The sequence below is a fragment of the Mercenaria mercenaria genome, chromosome 19 (genome assembly GCF_021730395.1).
Source record: "Mercenaria mercenaria strain notata chromosome 19, MADL_Memer_1, whole genome shotgun sequence".
Taxonomy (NCBI): Eukaryota; Metazoa; Mollusca; class Bivalvia; order Venerida; family Veneridae; genus Mercenaria; species Mercenaria mercenaria.
The window spans coordinates 37,072,435-37,091,423 of NC_069379.1; the positions used below are offsets into that span (position 1 = coordinate 37,072,435).

The 18,989-nt window shown below is 41.8% G+C and overlaps 1 long non-coding RNA gene across 2 annotated transcripts in view; it reads left to right on the forward strand.

The window, feature by feature from the left end:
* LOC123542936 (uncharacterized) overlaps positions 1–18,989 on the forward strand; it is a 48,612-nt gene that overhangs the window by 4,984 nt on the left and 24,639 nt on the right. The window contains exon 1 of one of the 2 annotated variants that reach the window (XR_008368572.1): positions 16,977–17,663. The exons of the other annotated variant lie outside the window; for it this stretch is intronic. This is a non-coding gene — a long non-coding RNA (uncharacterized LOC123542936). Of the gene's footprint in view, positions 1–16,976; positions 17,664–18,989 lie in introns of those variants that run through there. 2 annotated transcript variants of the gene reach the window in all.

An 18,989-nucleotide genomic window follows, 5' to 3' on the forward strand; every position in this document is an offset into this window, starting at 1 on the left:
GCTATTTTTCCTGACCACCCCTCGTAGGAGAATTGTCGGATCTGGGAGGGTTCCTATTCAGCCACTTTACACTGACCTATATCGAGAGTTAAGTGAAGTTGCTTGGCCACCTAGGACACTTCTGGCATCCATTGGCATGCCAAAAAATCGGGTCCGAAATTTCGACACAAATAAAACCTGCCTTATTTTTTCCTGACCCCCCTCGTAGGAGAATTGTCGGATCTGGGAGGGGGTATAATTACCGCCACTTTCCCCCACTGCCTATATTGAAGAGTTAAGTGGTGCTTGGCCACCTAGGGACCATCCTGGCATCCATTGGCATGCCAAAAAATCCGGGCTCCGATTTTGACCCAAAACTGCTATTTTCCTGACCCCCATCGTAGGAGAATTGCGGATCTGGGAGGGTCCTATTTACCGCCACTTTCACTGCCTATTTCGAAGGTGTTTAAGTGGTTGATTGGCCTCCTAGGACCATCCTGGCATCATGGCATGCCAAAAATCCGGGTTCCGAAATTTCGACCCAAAAAATGCTATTTTTCCTGACTACCCATCGTTGGAGAAGTGTGGATATGGTGAGGGTCCTATTACCGCCACTTTCACTGCATATATCGAAGGAGTTTAGTGGTGCTTGGACTCCTAGGACCATTCCTGGGCATCCATGCATGCCAATATTTCAGGGTCCGAAATTTCGACCCAAACTGCTATTTTTCCTGACCCACCCCTCGTAGGAGAATTGTCGGATCTGGGAGGGTCCTATTACCGCACTGTCACTGTTCCATATAGAAGAGTTAGTTAAGTGGTGACTTGGCCACCTAGGCCATCCTGGCATACATGCCATGCCAAAATCCGGGTCCGAAAATTTCGACCCAAAACTGGCTTTTTTTCCTGACCCCCCTGCGTAGGGAGAGATATTGTCGGATCTGGGAGGGTCCTTATTACCGCCACTTTCACTGCATATTGCGAAGAGTTAAGTGGTGCTTGGCCACCTGTGGGACCATCCTGGCATCCATTGCATGACAAAAATCCGGGTCCGTAATTTCGGACCCAAACTGCTATTTTTACTGCCCCACTCCGTAGCAGAGAATTTGTCGGATCTGGGGAGGGTCTTTTTACCGCACTTTCACTGCACTATTATCGAAAGAGTTAGTGGTGCTTGGGACACCTAGGGCCATCCTGGCAGACATTGCATGCCAAAATCCGGGTCCGTTATTTCGACCCAAAACTGGCTATTTTTTCCTGGACCCACCTAGTAGGGAGATTTTTTGTGTCGGATCTGGGAGGGTCATATTACCGCCACTTTCACGGCCCTATTTCGAAGAGTTTAAGTGGTGCGTTGCCACTTACGGACGCAATAATGGCATCCATTGCATGCCAAAAATCGGGTCCGAATTTTCGACCAAAACTGCTATTTTTCACCTGACACCCCCTCGTAGGTGAGAATTGTCGGATCTGGGAGGGTCCTGTTACCGGCCACTTTCACTGACTATATCGAAGAGTTAAGTTTGGTGCATTGGCCACCATTGGGACCCATCCCTGGCATCCATGGCATGCCAAAAATCCGGGTCCGAAATTTCGACCCAAAAACTGCTAATTTTTCCTGACCCCCCCCTGTAGGAAGAATTGTCGGATCTGGAGGAGTCATATTGACCGCCCAATTTCACTGCTTATAGCGAAGAGTTAAGTGGTGCTTGGCCACTATAGGACCATCCTGGCATCCATTGCATGCCAAAAATCAGGGTCCGAAATTTCGACCCAAACACTAAACTTTTGCTATTTTTCCGGAACCCCCTCGTAGAGAGATTTGTAGGATCTGGGAGGGTGTTTCTATTACGCCCACTTTCAATGCATATATCGAAGAGTTAAGTGGTGCTTGGCCACCTTGGGACCATCCTGGCATCCATGGCATGCCAAAAAATCCGGGTCCGAAATTTCGACCCAAAACTGCTTTTTTCCTGACCCCCTAAGTAGGGATAGTGTCGGTTCTGGGAGGTCGTAACCTATTACCGCCACTTTCACTGCCTATATCGACTGTGTTAAGTGGTGCTTGGGCCACCTAGGACAAATCTGGCCATCCATTGCATGCCAAAAATCCGGGTCCGAAATTTCGAACCCCAAAACTGCTTTGTTTCTGACCCCGTCGTAGGAGAATTGTTGGCTCTGGGAGGGTCTCACTATTACCGCCACTTTCATGCTATATCGAAGAGTTAAGTGGTGCTTGGCACTAGGACCATCCTGGCATCCATTGCATGCCAAAATTCCGGAGGTCGAAAATTTCGACCAAAACTGCTATTTTTCCTGAACCCCCCTCGTATAGTGTGGAATTGTTCGGATATGGGGCGGCCCTCCTATTTACCGCCATTTCACTGACTATATCGAAGAGTTTATAGTGGTGCTTGGCACATAGGACCTTCCTGGCATCCATTGCATGCCAAAAAATCCCGGGTCTCGAAATTTTCGACCACAAAACTGCTATTTTTCCTGACCCACTGTAGGAGTAGAATTGTCGGATCTGGTGAGGGTCCTTTTTACCGGCCACTTTCATGGCATATATCAGAAGAGTTAAGTGGTGCGTGGACCGAGGTCCTTCCCTGGCATCCATTGGCTTGCAAAAATCCGGGTCCGAAATTTCGACCCAAAACTGCTATGTTTCCTGATCCCCCCGCGTAGGAGTATTGTCGGATCTGGGAGGGTCCTATTACCGCCCCTTTCACTGCCTATATCGAAGAGTTAAGTGGTGCTTGGCCACCTAGGACCATTCCTGGCTTAATTGAATGCCAAAATCCGGGTCGAATTTCGGACCAAAACGCTATTTTTTCCTGACCCCTCGTAGGTAGGGAGAATTGTCGGATCTGGGAGGGTCCTTATTTAACCGCCACTTCACTGCCTATTATCGACAGCTAGTTATGTGGTTGGTTGTCAACCTAGGTCACATCCTGGCATCCATTGCATGCCAAAATCCGGGTCCGAAATTTCGACCCTAATCTGGCTATTTTTCCTGACCCCTCGTATTCGAGAATTGTGGATCTGGGAGGGTCCTATTTTTCCGCCCACTTTTTTCACTGGGCCTATATCGAAGAGTTATGTGGTGCTTGGCACTAGAACTATACTGGCATCCAGTGATGCCAAAAATCAGAGGTCCGAAATTTCGGGACCCAAAACTGACTTTTTTTTTCCTGAACCCCCTCGTAGGAGATTGTGGTACTGGGGAGGGTTCCTAATTACCGCACTTTCACTGCCTATAGCGAAGAAGTTAAGTGGTGCTTGGCCACCTAGGACATCTGTGGCTCCTTTGCATGCCAAAAATCCGGTCCGAAATTTGACCCCTCATAAAATGCTATTTTTCCGACCCCCCTCGTAGGAGAATTGTCGGATCTGGGAGGGTCCTATTACCGCCACTTTCACTGCGCCCCTATATCGAAGAGTTAGTTAAAGTGGTGCTTGGCCACCCTTGGACCATCATGGCATCCATTGCAAGGCCAAAAATCCGGGTCCGAAATTTCGACCCCAAAACTGATAATTTTTCTTGACCCCCCTCGTTAGGGAATTGTCGGATCTGGGAGGGTCCTATTTCCGCCACTTTCACTGCCTATATCGAAGTGTTAGTGGTGCTTCGCCTACTAGGACCATCCTGGCATCCATTGCATGCAAAAATCCGGGTCGAACAATTTTCGAACCCAAAACTGCTATTTTTCGAAACACTCGGTGGTGAATTGTCGGATTGGGAGGGGTCCTATTACCACGCCACACTTTCACTGCCTATATCGAAGAGTTAAGTGGTGCTTGGCCAACTTAGGACCATCATGGCATCCATTGCATGCCAAAAAATCCGGGTCCGAAAAGTTCGACCCAAAAACTGCTAATTTTTTGACCCCCCTCGTAGGAGAATTGTCGGATCTGGGAGGAGGGTTCCTATTACCGCCACTTTCACTGCTATATCGATGAGTTTAAGTGGTGCTTGGCCACCTGGACCATACTGGCATACATGGCATGCAAAAATCCGGGTCCGAAATTTTGACCCAAAACTGCTATTTTTCCTGACCCCCCTCGTAGAGAGAATTGTCGGATCTGGGAGGGGTCCTATTACCCGCCCACTTTCACTTGCCTATATCGAAGAGATATGTTGGTGATTGGCCTCCTAGGACCATCCTGGCATCCATTTGCATGCCAAAAATCCGGGTCCGAAATTTAGACCCAAAAACTTGCTATTTTTCCTGACCCCCTCGTAGGAGAATTGTCGGATCTGGGAGGGTCCTCATTACACGCCATCTTTCACTGCCCTATATCGGAGTTAAGTGGTGGCTTGGCCTCCTAGGACCATAATGGCATCATTGCATGCCAAAAATCGGTCCGATAATTTCGACCCAAAAATGCGATTTTTCCTGACCCCCTCGTTGGAGAATTGTCGGATCTGGGAGGGTCCTTTGTACCGCCACTTTCACTGCCTATTATCGATGTGTTAATGGTGATTGGCCACTAGGACAATCCTGGCAATCCATTGCCCCCAATGCCAAAAATCCGGGTCCGAATTTTCGTCCCAAAACTGCTATTTTTCCTGACCCCCTCGTAGGAGAATTGTAGGATCTGGGGAGGGTCATATTACCGCCACTTCACTGCCTATATCGAAGAGTTAAGTTGGTGCTTGGCCAACTAGGACCATACTGGGCATCCATTGCATGCCAAAAATCCGGGTCTCCGAAAGTTCGACCCATAACTGCTTTTTTTCCTAAGACCTAAACCACCCCCATCGTGGGAGAATTGTCGGATCTGGGAGGGTCCTATTACCGCCACTTTCACTGCCTATATCGAAGAGTTAAGTGGTGCTTGGCCACCTAGGACCATCCTGGCATCCATTGCATGCCAAAAAAATCCGGGTCCGAAATTTTCGCGACCCAAAACTGCTATTTTTTTCTGACACCCCCTCGTAGTGGGAGAGGATTGTCGGATCTGGGAGGGGTCCTATTACCCGCCACTTTTCACTGCCTATATCGAAGGTTAAGTGGTGCTTGGCCAATAGGGACCATCCTGGATTCCATGGCATGCCAAAAATCCGGGTCCGAAATTTTCGTACCCAAAACTGCTATTTTTCCTGACCCCCCTGTTAAGCCCGAGAATTGATCGGATCTGGGCGGGGTCCTATTACGCCACTTTCACTGCCTATATCTCGAAGAGTTAAGTGGTGCTGGGCCACCTAGGACCATTCTGGCATCCATTGCATGCCATAAAATCCGGGTTCCGAATTTCGACCCAAAAACTGCTATTTTTCCTGACCCCCCCTCGTTAGGGTGAGAATTGTCGGATTCTGGGAAAGGTTCCTATTACCGCCACTTTCACTGCCTATATCGAAGAGTTAAGTGGTGCTTGGCCACCTAGGACCATCCTGGCATCCATTGCATGCCAAAAATCCGGGTTCTTCCGAAATTTCGACCCAACCACACTGCTATTTTTCCTGACCCACCCTAGTAGGAGAATTGTCGGGAATCTGGGAGGGTCCTATTTACCGCCACTTCACTTGACACCTAGATCGAAGAGTTTAGTATTAAGTGGTGCTTGGCCACCTAGGACCATCCTGGCATCCATGGCATGCCAAAAATCCGGGGCCGAAATTTCGATCCAACAACTGCTATTTTTCCTGACCCCCCTCGTAGGAGAATTGTCGGATTTGGGAGGGTCACTATTACGTCCACACTTTCACTGCACTATATCGATGAGTTAAGTGGTGCTGGCAACCGAGGTCCATACTGGCATCCATTGGCATGCCAAAAATCCCCCGGGTCGAAATTTCGACCCAAAAACTGCTATTTTTTTCCTGACCCCCCTGTAGTTGAAATTGTCGGTTGGGGAGGAGTCCTATTTACCGCCCACTTTCACTGCCTATATCGAGAGTTTAAGTGGTGCTTGGCCACTAGGACCATTCCCTGAGCATCCATTGCATGCCAAAAATCGGGACCGAAATTTCGACCACCAAAAACTGCTATTTTTCCTGACCCCCCTGTAGGAGAGAATTGTCGGATATGGGAGGGTCATTTTACCGCCAATTGCACTGCCCCTATATCGAAGAGTTTAGTGGTGCTTGGCCACTAGGGACCATTCCTGGCTTCATTGCATGCAAAAATCCGGGTCTCCGAAAATTTCGACCCAAAACTGCTATTTTTCCTGACCCCCCTCGTAGGAGAATCTGTCGGATCTGGGAGCGGTCCTATTACCGCCACTTTTCACTGCCCATATCGAAAGAGTTAAGTGGTGACTTGGCACTAGGACCCGATTCCTGGCATCCATTGCATGCCAAAATTCCGGGTCCCCGATATTTCGACCCATATCTGCTATTTTTCTTGACCACCCTCGTAGGAGAATTGTCGGATCTGGGAAGGGTTTACCCTATTACCGCGACCTTTCACTGCCTATATCGAAGAGTTAAGTGGTGCTTGGCCAATAAGGTCCAATCCTGGAATCAATTGAATGCTCAAAAAATCCGGGGTCCGTAATTTCGACCCAAAAAACTGCTAATTTTTCCTGTCCCCCACCTAGTTTAGGAGAAATTGTCGGATCTGGGAAGGGTACTATTACCGCCACTTTCACTGCCTATATCGAAGGAGTTAAGTGGTGCTTGCGCAACCTAGGCCTTCCTGGCATCCATTGCATGCCAAAAATCCGGGTTCCGAAAATTTCGACCCTAAAACTGCTATTTTCTGACCCCCCTCGTAGGGAGAATTGTCGGATCTGGTGAGGGTCTATATACCCGCCACTTTAACTGCCTTATATCGAAGAGTTAAGTGGTGCTTGGCCACCTAGGACCATATTGGCATCCATTGCATGCCAAAAAATCCGGGTCCGAAATTTCGGCACCCAAAAACTGCTTATTTTTCCTGACCCCCCCTCGTAGTGAGATGTCGGATCTGGGGGGTCCTGTATTACCGCCACTTCACTGACTATATCGAAGTGTTAAGTGGTGCTTGGCACATAGGACCATCACTGGCATCAATTGCATGCCAAAAATCCGGGTCCGAAATTTCGGACCCAAAACTGCTTTTTTCTGACCCCCCTCGTAGGGTGAGAATTTGTCGGATCTGGGAGGGTTCCCTATTCACCGCCACTTTCACTGCCTATATCGATGAGTTAAGTGTTGCTTGGCCACCTAGGACCATTCCTGGCATCCATTGCATGCCAAAATCCGGCGGGATTCCGAATATTTCGGAACACCAAAACTGCCTATTTTTCCTGACCACCTCGTAGGGGAATTGTTCGGGATCTGGGAGGGTCCTATTACCGCCACTTTCACTGCCTTATATCGAAAGAGTACGTGTTGCGTGGCCACCTAGGACCATATACTGGCATCCATTGATGCCAAAAATCGGGTCCGAAATTTCGACCCAAAATGCTATTGTTTCCTGACCCCCCTCGTAGGAGAATTGTTGTTCGGATTGGGAGGGGTCCTATTACCGCACTTTCACTGGCCCCTTTATCGAAGAAAGTTATGTGGTGTTGGCCACCTAGCGACTCTGGCAGCCTTTGCATGCCAAAATTCCGGGTCCGAAATTTCGGACCCAAAAACTGCTATTTTTCCTGACCCCCACATCGTAGGAGAATTGTGGATTGGGAGGGTCTATATACCGCCACTTTCAACTTGCCTTATCGAAGAGTTAAGTGGTGCTTGGCCACCTAGGGACCATCCTGTGCATCCATTGATGCCAAAAATCCGGAAAGTCCGAAATTTCCCGACCCCCTAAAAATGCTATTTTTTCCTGACCCCCCGTAGGAGAATTGTCGGATCTGGGAGGGTCCTATTACCGCCACTTCACTGCCATATATCGAAGAGGTTAAGTGGTGCGATGGCCACCTAGGACCATTCCTGGCATCATTGCATGCCAAAAATCCGGTCCGAATTTTGACCCTAAAAACTGCTATTTTTCCTTGACCCCCCCTCGTTTGCGAGATTTGTCGGATCTGGGAGGGTCCTATTACCGCCATAAAACTTTCACTGCTATAATCGTACGGTTAAGTGGTGCTTGGCCACTAGGGGGACCATCCTTGGAATCCATTGCATGCAAAAATCCGGGTCCGAAATTTCGACCCCAAAACTGCTATTTTTTCCGGACCCCCCTGTAGGACGAATTGTCGGATTGGGTGGGTCAATATTACCGCACACTTTCACTTGCTATTATCGAGAGTTAAGTGGTGCTTGGCACCTAGGACCATCCTGGCATCCATTGCATGCCAAAAATAAGTGGGTCCGATATTTCGACCCAAAACTGCTAGTTGCCTGGACCCCCCCCCCCTCGTGAGGAGGAATTTTGTCGGATCTGGGAGGGTCATATTACCGCCACTTTAACTGCCTATTTCGAAGAGTTTAATTGGTGCTTGGCCACCTAGGGACCATCCTGGACTTACATTGCCATGCCAAATATCCGGGTCCGAAATTTCGTCCCCCAAAACTGCTTTTTTTCCTGGACCCCCCCTACGTAGAGAGAAGTGTCGGATATGGGTGGGTCCTATTACCGCCACTTTCACTGCATATATCGAAGAGTTATGTGGGCGTGTTGGCCACCTAGGACCTTCCTGCCTCCATTGCATGCCAAAATTCCGGGTCCGGGCGCGAAATTTCGACCCAAAATGTATTTTACCGGACCCACTCGTTGGTGAATTGTCGGATCTGGGAGGGTCATTTTACCGCCATCTTTACTGCTATATCGGATGAGTTAAGTGGTGCTTGGCCACCTAGGACCATCCTGACTATCCATTGCATGCCAAAAATCCGGGTCCGAAATTTCGACAACCAAAACTGTAATTTTCCTGACCCCCCTCGTAGGTGATTGTCGGATCTGGGAGGGTCTATTACCGCCCACTTTCACTGCCTTTATCGAAGAGTTAAGTGCGTGCTTGGCACCTAGGACCATCATGGCTCCATTTGCATGCCATAAAATACGGGTCCGAAATTTCGACCCAAAACTGCTATTTTTCCTGACCCCCCTCGTAGCAGAGAATTTGTCGGATCTGGGAGGGTTCCTTTTACCGCCACTTTAACTGCACTATATCGAAGGAGTTAAGTGTTGTGCTTGGCCACCCTAGGGACCATTCCCCCCCCCTTGGCATCCATTGAATGCCAAAAAATCCGGGTCCGATATTTCGCAACCCAAAACTGATATTTTTCCTGACTACCCTCGTAGGGTGAATTGTCGGATCTGGGAGGGTTCATATTACCGCCACTTTCACTGCCATATAGCGAAAGTGTTAAGTGGTGCGTGGCCACCTAGATCATCATGGCATCCATTGCATGCCAAAAATCCGGGTCCGAAAATTTAGACCCTAAACTGCTATTTTTCTGCCCACCCTCGTAGGAGAATTGTCGGATCTGGGAGGGTCCTAAACGAAACAAGTTTTAGCACGTCCGTGTCGGTGTTTTGATAATCCTGTCTGTATTGAATGCAGCAACGTCTTGGTTTTAATTTTAACCAAGATTTTTTTTGTGATGTGAAATTAGGGTTTTTATAAAACGAATTCTTTATTTTTTTTCCCCGATTAATCGACTTACAAATTTGTGATCGAATTAAATCGGCCTAATCGAACGATTAATCGAATAGTCGTTCCAATTTATTAATAATTACGAATGGGCTCAATTTCGGCACCGTTGAGGTACTGACTTAATATCCAGTGGAAAAGCTGTCAATATTTGAACTCGGAGCGTGCAACAAATATTTTATACTTATTCAAACACTTAACCTCTCACAGTTCTAATCTTCAGTCGATAAAATATTTCTCCTGTGTTTTTATAATTTTTTATTTCTCACCTAAGAAATATAATAAACGAACAAGAGACTACTTTTTACTGACTTTTCGTGGAGTATGCAAAAACTTATGGCCGATACTAGCTGTTTACGGCTTTTAAACTTATAGAGTAAGAAGACTGTATGGACTTTAATACAAAAACTATTATTTTAGGAGTTAGGTACCCGGGCCAGTTTTGTATTTAGACTAGATCTACATGCGGACATGTGTTTTGATTTTGACGTTCTCTAGATAAAGACATTCACATCAGAGTAGGAAAGGTCGGTCAAGCTCACGGATTTTCAGCGTCTGGAGCAATGAATTGCTTAGTGTGTATACATTTTTTCTCACAGTTCCCTGGTTAGCCTGGGATTGTCATGTTATTAATTGCATAGCTCTTTATACAAAGTACCAGAACCGTAACAGATTGCTACAATCAAACACATTTCAGACTGCTAAACTAGAAAACTGAATCTTTTGATTTTTTCCTTGATGTCTTGCAATAAAAAGCACTACTAAGATGGCCCACGTCAGTACATTATTTAAATTTCTTCTGGACCCCGCTTGATAAAATAAAAAATTTTTTATTTTTAATCACCGCTGTCCATGTCATCCAATAATAAAGGAGGACTAGTTATGAAGGAATACTCATCTTCTTTTTCTCCTCGTAAGAGCCTACTTGTTTAGAGACTTTTTTCTCCGTTGTCCTGCTCCGATGACCTTTTACTTACACCGGGGTTACACAGAAGGGACACATAGAGGAGGACGTTTTTGCCACGGGCGTTTTGGTACGGACGTTTCGAGCCTAGGACGTTTCGTGGCCAAGCAAAAGCTTTTCGAGGTCTAGGATGTTATTGGCCAAAAAAAAAAAATTCATTAAATATGCAAATTATGATCTGGAACAGTAATAAGTTAATGTAAAACAAAATTTTTTACTATAGTGTAACAAATACATTAAAAACCATTGAAGTGCTGAAACACTTATTAATTAAAAGACTAAAGTGGGAGAAGTTCTCAGTATTGTTGTGTCACAATTTTTGGGGTAAGTTTTCTATGTCATCATTGCATACTGCGAAAAAACCCTCTTAACATACCTAATAAAGCTGAAACTTTCCGTGTAAATGAGCTGAGGAGTTATTTTTCTATTTCCTTCTATTACTTTTCTAAAAAAACATTCAGAGTTTTACCTGGTGTTGGCAAAATTTTCATTTTGTGCACATGCCTTTACACATTAAGAAGTCCGAAGTATAGGTTATGCGTGTGCGAGAAGGGCCGTGAACGCTTACGTTAATGCGAATTTCAGGGGTTGTACTGCGCTGACATAACGTCCACAAAGTGCACGAAAAGAAATATCAGTAGTTATTATGTAATAATATTTTCTTTTAAAGTATGTCTGCCAAATGTTACTCGGAGACTTACTGACTTTTAGAAAGCTGCATTTTCACGTACCTGATATTTTCCACTTTGGTTAAAAATGCATTTTTACAATAAATAACTGTTTTTAAAAAATGTATTTTTACCATCAATGCTTTCAGTAATATTGAGAGCATTGATGGTAAAAATTCATTTTTTTAAAAAACACGCTGAAATGTTACAAATGGCGTTTTATGATCGTTCCCCTATGCTCATTACATGGTAAAATGCCTAAAACTATTTTGGCTAACTTAACCAGGGGCGTAGGAGGAATGGGGGGTGGTGGAGGTCCGGAAACCCCAAATGTTTCTGTGCATTCATTAACAAAAAATATAAAAAAATTACCATACAGATAAAACATTGTAAATGACCGTTCTAAAATGAAACTATAAGTGATAATATACATACTCACATTTAAAACTTACCATATAACTTATAATTTCATATTTTACTTAATTAAGAATTAAAATATAAAATCTGGTTACTATATTCAATATCATTTTATGAATAAAATTCCTCTGGTAGACACTAAATAAAAGGTGGACAATGACCAAGTGACTACATTGAATACATTATGGATGTTGTAGGAGTAAACTAGAGACACGAATGTTGAGTAAACGGACCGAGTGAGTACATGTATGTACGGATGTTGAGGTTATGTAGCCGAGTGGGTACATAATACATGTGAAGATGTGAGTAGATGACCAAATGTGTACATGAGTGTAAGGATGTTTGATGAGTCATGAATGCACAATTGCTGAGTAATGATCAAGTGTGTACATGAATGCACACATGTGAGTAACTGATCAAGTGAGTACATAAATGTACGGATGTTTAGGTAGGTGACCGAGTGGGTACATGGAGTAATGTACAGTTGTTGAGTAGGTGGACGAATGACTAACGAGTGGGGGATGTTGAGTGGTACGTGAATGCATGATGTTGAGGTACCTGACAAGTAAGTTACATGATTGTCTTTTGCAACAATTTTAAGTGACCTAAAAGAGTACACGAGTGTACGGTATGTTAGGTGCCGAGCGAGTTAATCGAGTGTACCGATGTAGAGTAAATGACCGAGTAGTAAGTACATAATTACTTTATACAATGCTTGCAGTAAGTGACCCGCGTTGATATATTTTATATTTATTATTTACTATAGTATCATCTATGCAAATAACTTCTAATAGAATATTGCCATTGTGCCATATCTGTTCTTAAGATACAATAAAAGGTCCATTGTGATATTCCTTTCTAGTACACTATTAATTTACTTTTGTTAAGTATTTAACATACTAACATTAAGATACATAATAACATTGGTAATCTTACTGAGAGTAAATGTTACATATTCTGAAGAAAAACAGCAATTACTGTCTGTCAAAAAAGCTAGTTAAAACAAGGAGTGTAAGACTGATCTTGAAAAATCTAAGCATAAGCCTGTTATAAATTATAAGATATATAGCTTAAAACACTTATCATCTCATTTCAGTTATGAGAAGACTGATTAACATTGTTTTTTATGCCATTTACCTAATGATATTTTTAACTATTTAAAAAAATATCATTATTACATTAAAATACACAAGGACATCCATTTATATATCAATTCATTCTCTTCTCAGAATAAAAAAGCAGTTTTGGCCCGTAAAATATGTCATTTCTCTACTGGTAAAAATAAATATGACTGATCATTTTCTAACATATCCGAAAATTCTCATTTATATATTTAAGCTTTTATGTACAAGTTATCTCGAATGTCACTATATAACTAGCATTTCATAATAACATCTTTCATTTCTCTATTTGATCTTACCAAAAGGGACATAATCTTTTCAATAACCGGTAATTCTTTCTACCTTCCGGTCTCAATTACGTAATGGTGCCACACCACAAATCTAAATTTTGCTAAAGCAGAATCTATGTAATCGAGACAGTATAGTTTTACAATAATTTTCTGGTTCATATTCTGTTTAAACAATTTTTAGGTCCGTAATTTATTGCCTCTCGTTTACTAACTCCGGTAGTGTGATTATTAACAACATATTTTTCCATTTTTTATTATAAAAATTATTCATACCAGCTTTTGTTATTCTACCAACAAATTCATTTTTTGACATTGGAAGTATAATGTTAAATAAATCTTCACATTCTATTGACCTTAAATTTTGTCTAACTCTATAGCACCAATTCCTACATCTGTTTTCACTTTGACCATAACAATAGAGAAATACAACATGATTTATTCTTTCTCTAGGCATCTTACACAATCTAAACCAGTAATTGGACACTACATCCATTTGTCTCACTGATGTGGGTTTCCATCCCATTTCCCCAGACACTGCAGCAGAAGGGGCAAACTTTGATACTCCATACATATAAATGGGGGTGTTTGTCATGGGATTCGATCCAATAAGGCCGGTACTTGAGCTGCGACCTGAATGAATGGTTACCGACTTTATCCGCATGGCGCCTGACATAGTGGTAGGAGTTGGGAGGTATTTGGAAAGCACAATAACAGTGTCTCATTACCAAATTGGCTGGCTCTTTCAATAGAGGTGGCACTATAATAAACAAGACCTTTACCTTTACCTTTTGTACACTAGGAATATGTTTGTTTTACATGTAAGATCAAAGCATTAACCCCTCGTGAAAATATAATGCATGTGGCGTTCACTGTTGATATGTAATTGTCGTAGGGTAAAATAGTGGCACCTGTAAATCCTTAATGTTTTAGTTGTTTTATTTCATTTTCCCCGTTAATGTCCTGTCTGGTGTTCCGTACTTTTATCAAATCCTCCAATATTTATATATAGTATAAGGGAAGTAAATCATCGACTCCTTTACTAATCTTACTAATATTTATGCATGTGACTTATTCCAACCAATCACGATCTGGTCACTCATAAATGGTCAATGTTTTGAAAACGTTTATTCTTTGATACTGTGCAAATAAAACCAAATATCTTTGGATATATTCTACATATATTCAGGTAATTAACATTTTTGTATTTTGTCATCATATTTCTTGATGTACCTGAAATTCTGTATTGATATTTCAAGTATTTAATGAACTATTACGAGTTATAAATTACTGTGTTTAAACGGTCAGTTACGCGCCACAACACCGGTGACAAATGGCGCCCAACGTTTTATATGGGTTGCCTTGGAATAGTGCATAGTGAAATAAATGAATCAGCTACTGGAGATTTCTTCCATAGTTCATAGTGATAACTAGTGGCCTACCTGTTTAATGGATGAATGGGATGCTTTGGATTAACTTGAATACTTACACACCAGGGACCTGCCTGCCTGCCTGCCTGCCTGCATCCATGCAACTCTTCAGAACGGATTAATCGGTGCACCACGGATACGTTAGGAACGGAAACAGGATTTCAACAGGAACTTTAAGCAAAAGGATGGAATAGTGATAGTGCTTGTGGATGTAACTTTAACTGTGATCAAATTGTGATATAGACATTGTTTATAAACATTTGTGATATTGTGATATAAGGATTTTTGTTGTGACAGACGTGCAAGGTGTGGTGAGTGGCTTTCTTTTTTCACACATGTGATCATTATTTTTATGTACTTTTTGTTAAACTAGTTTATTGTGGTATATTTTTGTGTGCCACTTTGGTACATCATTGTCATTGATTTAGATTCGAAGATATATTTTTCATAAGACTTCAAAGGCACTTTCACCCTTTTGTTTCAGCATCATTGATTAATACCAAACTAACCAGTCCTATATTTCTTATATGATATAGATATATTTCCTATATAGTTGATTGATATATTTCCTATATAGTTGATTGATGTATTTCCTATATAGTTGACAAACTGTTGGGTAGACAGACATCTTATAAAGGGTATAGTTGAACTCCCCTGTACAGCGCTGTATATTATTTTTATATCGGTGTGCAAACGGATTTTGTCTGTTTATACAAAGATGTAATATATATTTCCTTCTTCTATGTTAAAGTGTCCATTTCTTTGCGTATTCATTATTTAAAAACTGTTTGTTGATTACCGGTAATTGTCCTTGTAAGTTCAAGGAGAGACAACACGTCGTAAACACTTGTATACGGTCAACGCTCTACTTTGTTCAAATCTGTCTCCAAAAATTATGACACACAGAATTTATGGATCTAGGTGAAGCCAAACCTTTTATAACTACATACATATACACATAGAGTGGATGGAGTGACCCAGGGTATCACTGTCTTACCAGGGATCTTGAGTGCGAGCCTCCGCTACTGCACTGAAAGGGACTAAGAGTCCCGTGTATGGGTGTTTTACACCTGACACGCTGCTTCTGGATTCGATTTGGAAGTGTCTTCTGAATCTTACAGAAACTTCCCTTTAACATTTCTTACACTCTTTTGGAGGAGTCATCCATATGGCGGCTGTAAATAAGGTTAGTAATATATACAAACATATACAAATGAGCCGTGCCATGGGAAAATCAACATGATAGTGGCTTTGCGACCAGCATGGATCCAGACCAGCCTGTACATCCGTGCAGTCTGGTGAGGATCTATGCTGTTCGCTAATGATTTCTCTAATTGCAATAGGCTTTGAAAGCGAACAGCATGGGTCCTAACCAGACTGCGCGGATGCTGGTCGCAAACCCACTATGTTATTTTTCTCATGACACGGCTCAAATATTGATTTTTTTGAAAATTCACTCTTGGTAATTAAACCATTAATATAAATACTTCTTGAACAAAGGTAACCTAAATGTTGTTGTTTTATTTTAATCGTTCTGGGCCTTTATTCAAAACTGCTCCCTAGACACCTTAATATATTAGCTTTTAATAATTGTGGTGTGTTTTTATATTTTCGTTTACAGATAAAAATATGAACTGTTAACCATTTTATAGTCCCATTTAAAGAACACCTTAATTTTAATAATTTAATGTCTTTTGAGAGTCGTTATACGTTGTTCGTTTACATAACATTTTATTTTTTTTATAAATTTGACTTTCTGAAACAAATCTAAACAAACATTAGATAAATGTGACCTTCATCAGACTATTCATAATGCAGCAGTATCAACCCGTCTGCTGATTTATTTACGAAATTTGAGCCGCGCCAAGAGAAAACAAACATAGTGCGTATGCGACCAGCATAAATCTAAACCAGCCTGCGCATCCGCGCAGTCTGGTCAGGATCCATGTTGTTTGCTTTCGAAGTCTGTTGCAGTTACAAAAACCTTTAGCGAACAGCATGGATCCTGACCAGACTGTGTGCGGATGCGCAGGCTGGTCTGGATCCATGCTGGTCGCAAAGTCACTCTGTTGGTTTTCTAATGGCGCGGCTCATTTTGTCTTTCATATGTAATGCATTGTTTTTCCTTCATACACAAACAAGTTGCTACCTGTGTTGGAACCATACGCATATTAATATGGGAAAGAATCGCATTCCAGTCGTGATAAGTTAAAAAAAGACGAATAATAACTGTTTTTTTGGGGGTTTTTTGTTTGTTTTTTTGTTGTTTTTTTTTGTTTTTTGTTTTTTTTTCGTGCTGACAGGTAAATAGAATCAGTTAAGCAGTATGTACAACAACTCTAATTTTGTAGGTAATCATTTAGTACATCACAAGCTATGTTCAGCTCTAGCTCTTGACCAAGCATAACGTTATACACAAAATCCATTCAATAGACTGGTAGATCAATGTCTTCAAAACCCGAAAGTCCGGCTGGAGAAAAGTCAGTGGTTCCACTCAGGTACGTGTCTGAAAACAAAATGCACCGGTGCGCTCATTACTTCTACTGGTAATAAGAAGCTGTAAAGTCGCTTTTTTACTAAAATTGGTTAGGTTTTACGGAAAATCCAACAAAAAACAACAACAACAATATATATTAATAAACAGAATTTTGCGACTCAGTGAACCGTCACCTTAAATGTGCGTCTCAACCTTCTACTTATGTGGAATTGAGATTTTGCTCACCTTTTGTTAATAAATCAACGGGCCATTCATGCACATATAGATTGGGGCTATGTTCATTCACAATTTGGTTCATTTAGCGCGAGGGTTTCTGTGGTCTACATGTATATGTCAATACTTGACAAATAGAAAAAAGGTTTGCACAGTTTTTTTTATCTTTTTTTATTTGTTCATTAAGGTTTCTTTTCATTTCATTTATTGTTCGTGTTGTCAATTTCTTACCTTTTTTCTCTCTTTCTATTATATATGTATTTTTCGTTCTGTTTTGATGACTTTTCTCAAGTTTTCACAATTTTTAAAAGTAAAAAATAGAACACTTATAGAAATCGGATCGACTAGCCAGCGACGCTGAATAAAAAGGCAGAATTACAGAATCTCAGTTGCAGGTCAAAGAGAAGATCGATGTATGGTGGATGATACTGGCAAAAATATTGATGCATCCAATGGGATTTGTCTCAGTCAGTCGCCACTCCGAGGACCGCAGCTCTCCTATGGTTACTTCTACTGGTACAGCTGACAGACAATAGAACATCAGTTTCTTAAGGTAAAATATCTGTGCAAAACTTTGAGAGTCAGTCGGATGTATCAAACGATTTTCCTTTTTAGCTCGACTGTACGAAGTATAAGGAGAGCTATCCTACTCGCCCCGACGTCGGCGTCGGCGTCGGCGTCTTTCTGCGTCCCCACCTTGGTTAAAGTTTTGGTGCACTTTCTCTTTTTTCAGCTTATCACTGTAATTACTAGATGGATTTGATTCAAACTTGAAATATTTATTCCTCATCATCATCCACATCATCTGACATAATGGCCATAACTCTGGCACCAATATTTCTTGAATTATCCCCCCTTTTCACTTAGATTTTCAGGTTAAAGTTTTGATGCACTTTCACTCTATCTCTGTTATTACTGAATGGATTTGATTCAAACTTAAAATAGTTGTTCAACATCATCACCCACACCATATGGCGCAATGTGCATAACTCTGGTACCAATTTTGTCATGAATTATTCCCCCTTTTTACTTAGAATTTCAGGTTAAAGTTTTGGTGCACTTTCACTCTACCTCTGTTATTACTGAATGGATTTGATTCAAACTTAAAATAGTTGTTCAGCATCATCACCCACATCATATGACACAAGATGCGTAACTCTGGCACAATTTTTCATGATTTATTCCCCTTTTTTACTTAGAATTTCAGGTTAAAGTTTTATGCACTTTCACTCTATATCTGTTATTACTGAATGGATCTGATTCAAACTTAAACAATTGTTCAACATCATTACCCTTATCATATGACACAAGGTGCATAACTCTGGGACCAATTTTTCATGAATTATTTCCCCTTTTTACTTAGAATTTTAGGTTAAAGTTTTGATGCACTTTCACTCTGTCTCTGTTATTACTGAATGGATTTGATTCAAACTTCAAATAGTTGTTCAACATCATCACCCACACCATATGGCGCAATGTGCATACCTCTGGCACCAATTTTTCATGAGTTATTTCCCCGTTTTACTTAGAATTTTAGGTTAAAGTTTTGAGGCACTTTCACTCTGTCTCTGTTATTACTGAATGGATTTGATTCAAACTTAAAATAGTTGTTCAGCATCTTCACCCACAATATATGACACATAAGCTGCATAACTCTGGCACCAATATTTAATGAATTATGCCCCTTTTTGCTTAGGATATACTTATATAGTGTTTTGATACATTTTATCTTTACCTCTCTTTGACATAGACTCAGGCTATTGTGCAATATCTTCATCCACAATTAGAGTCATTAAACACTCCAGTGACAGCTCTAGTTTCCTCAGATTTGCCCAGTTTCACTATCCAGCATCGAAATAGTCGAGCGCGCTGTCTCCTG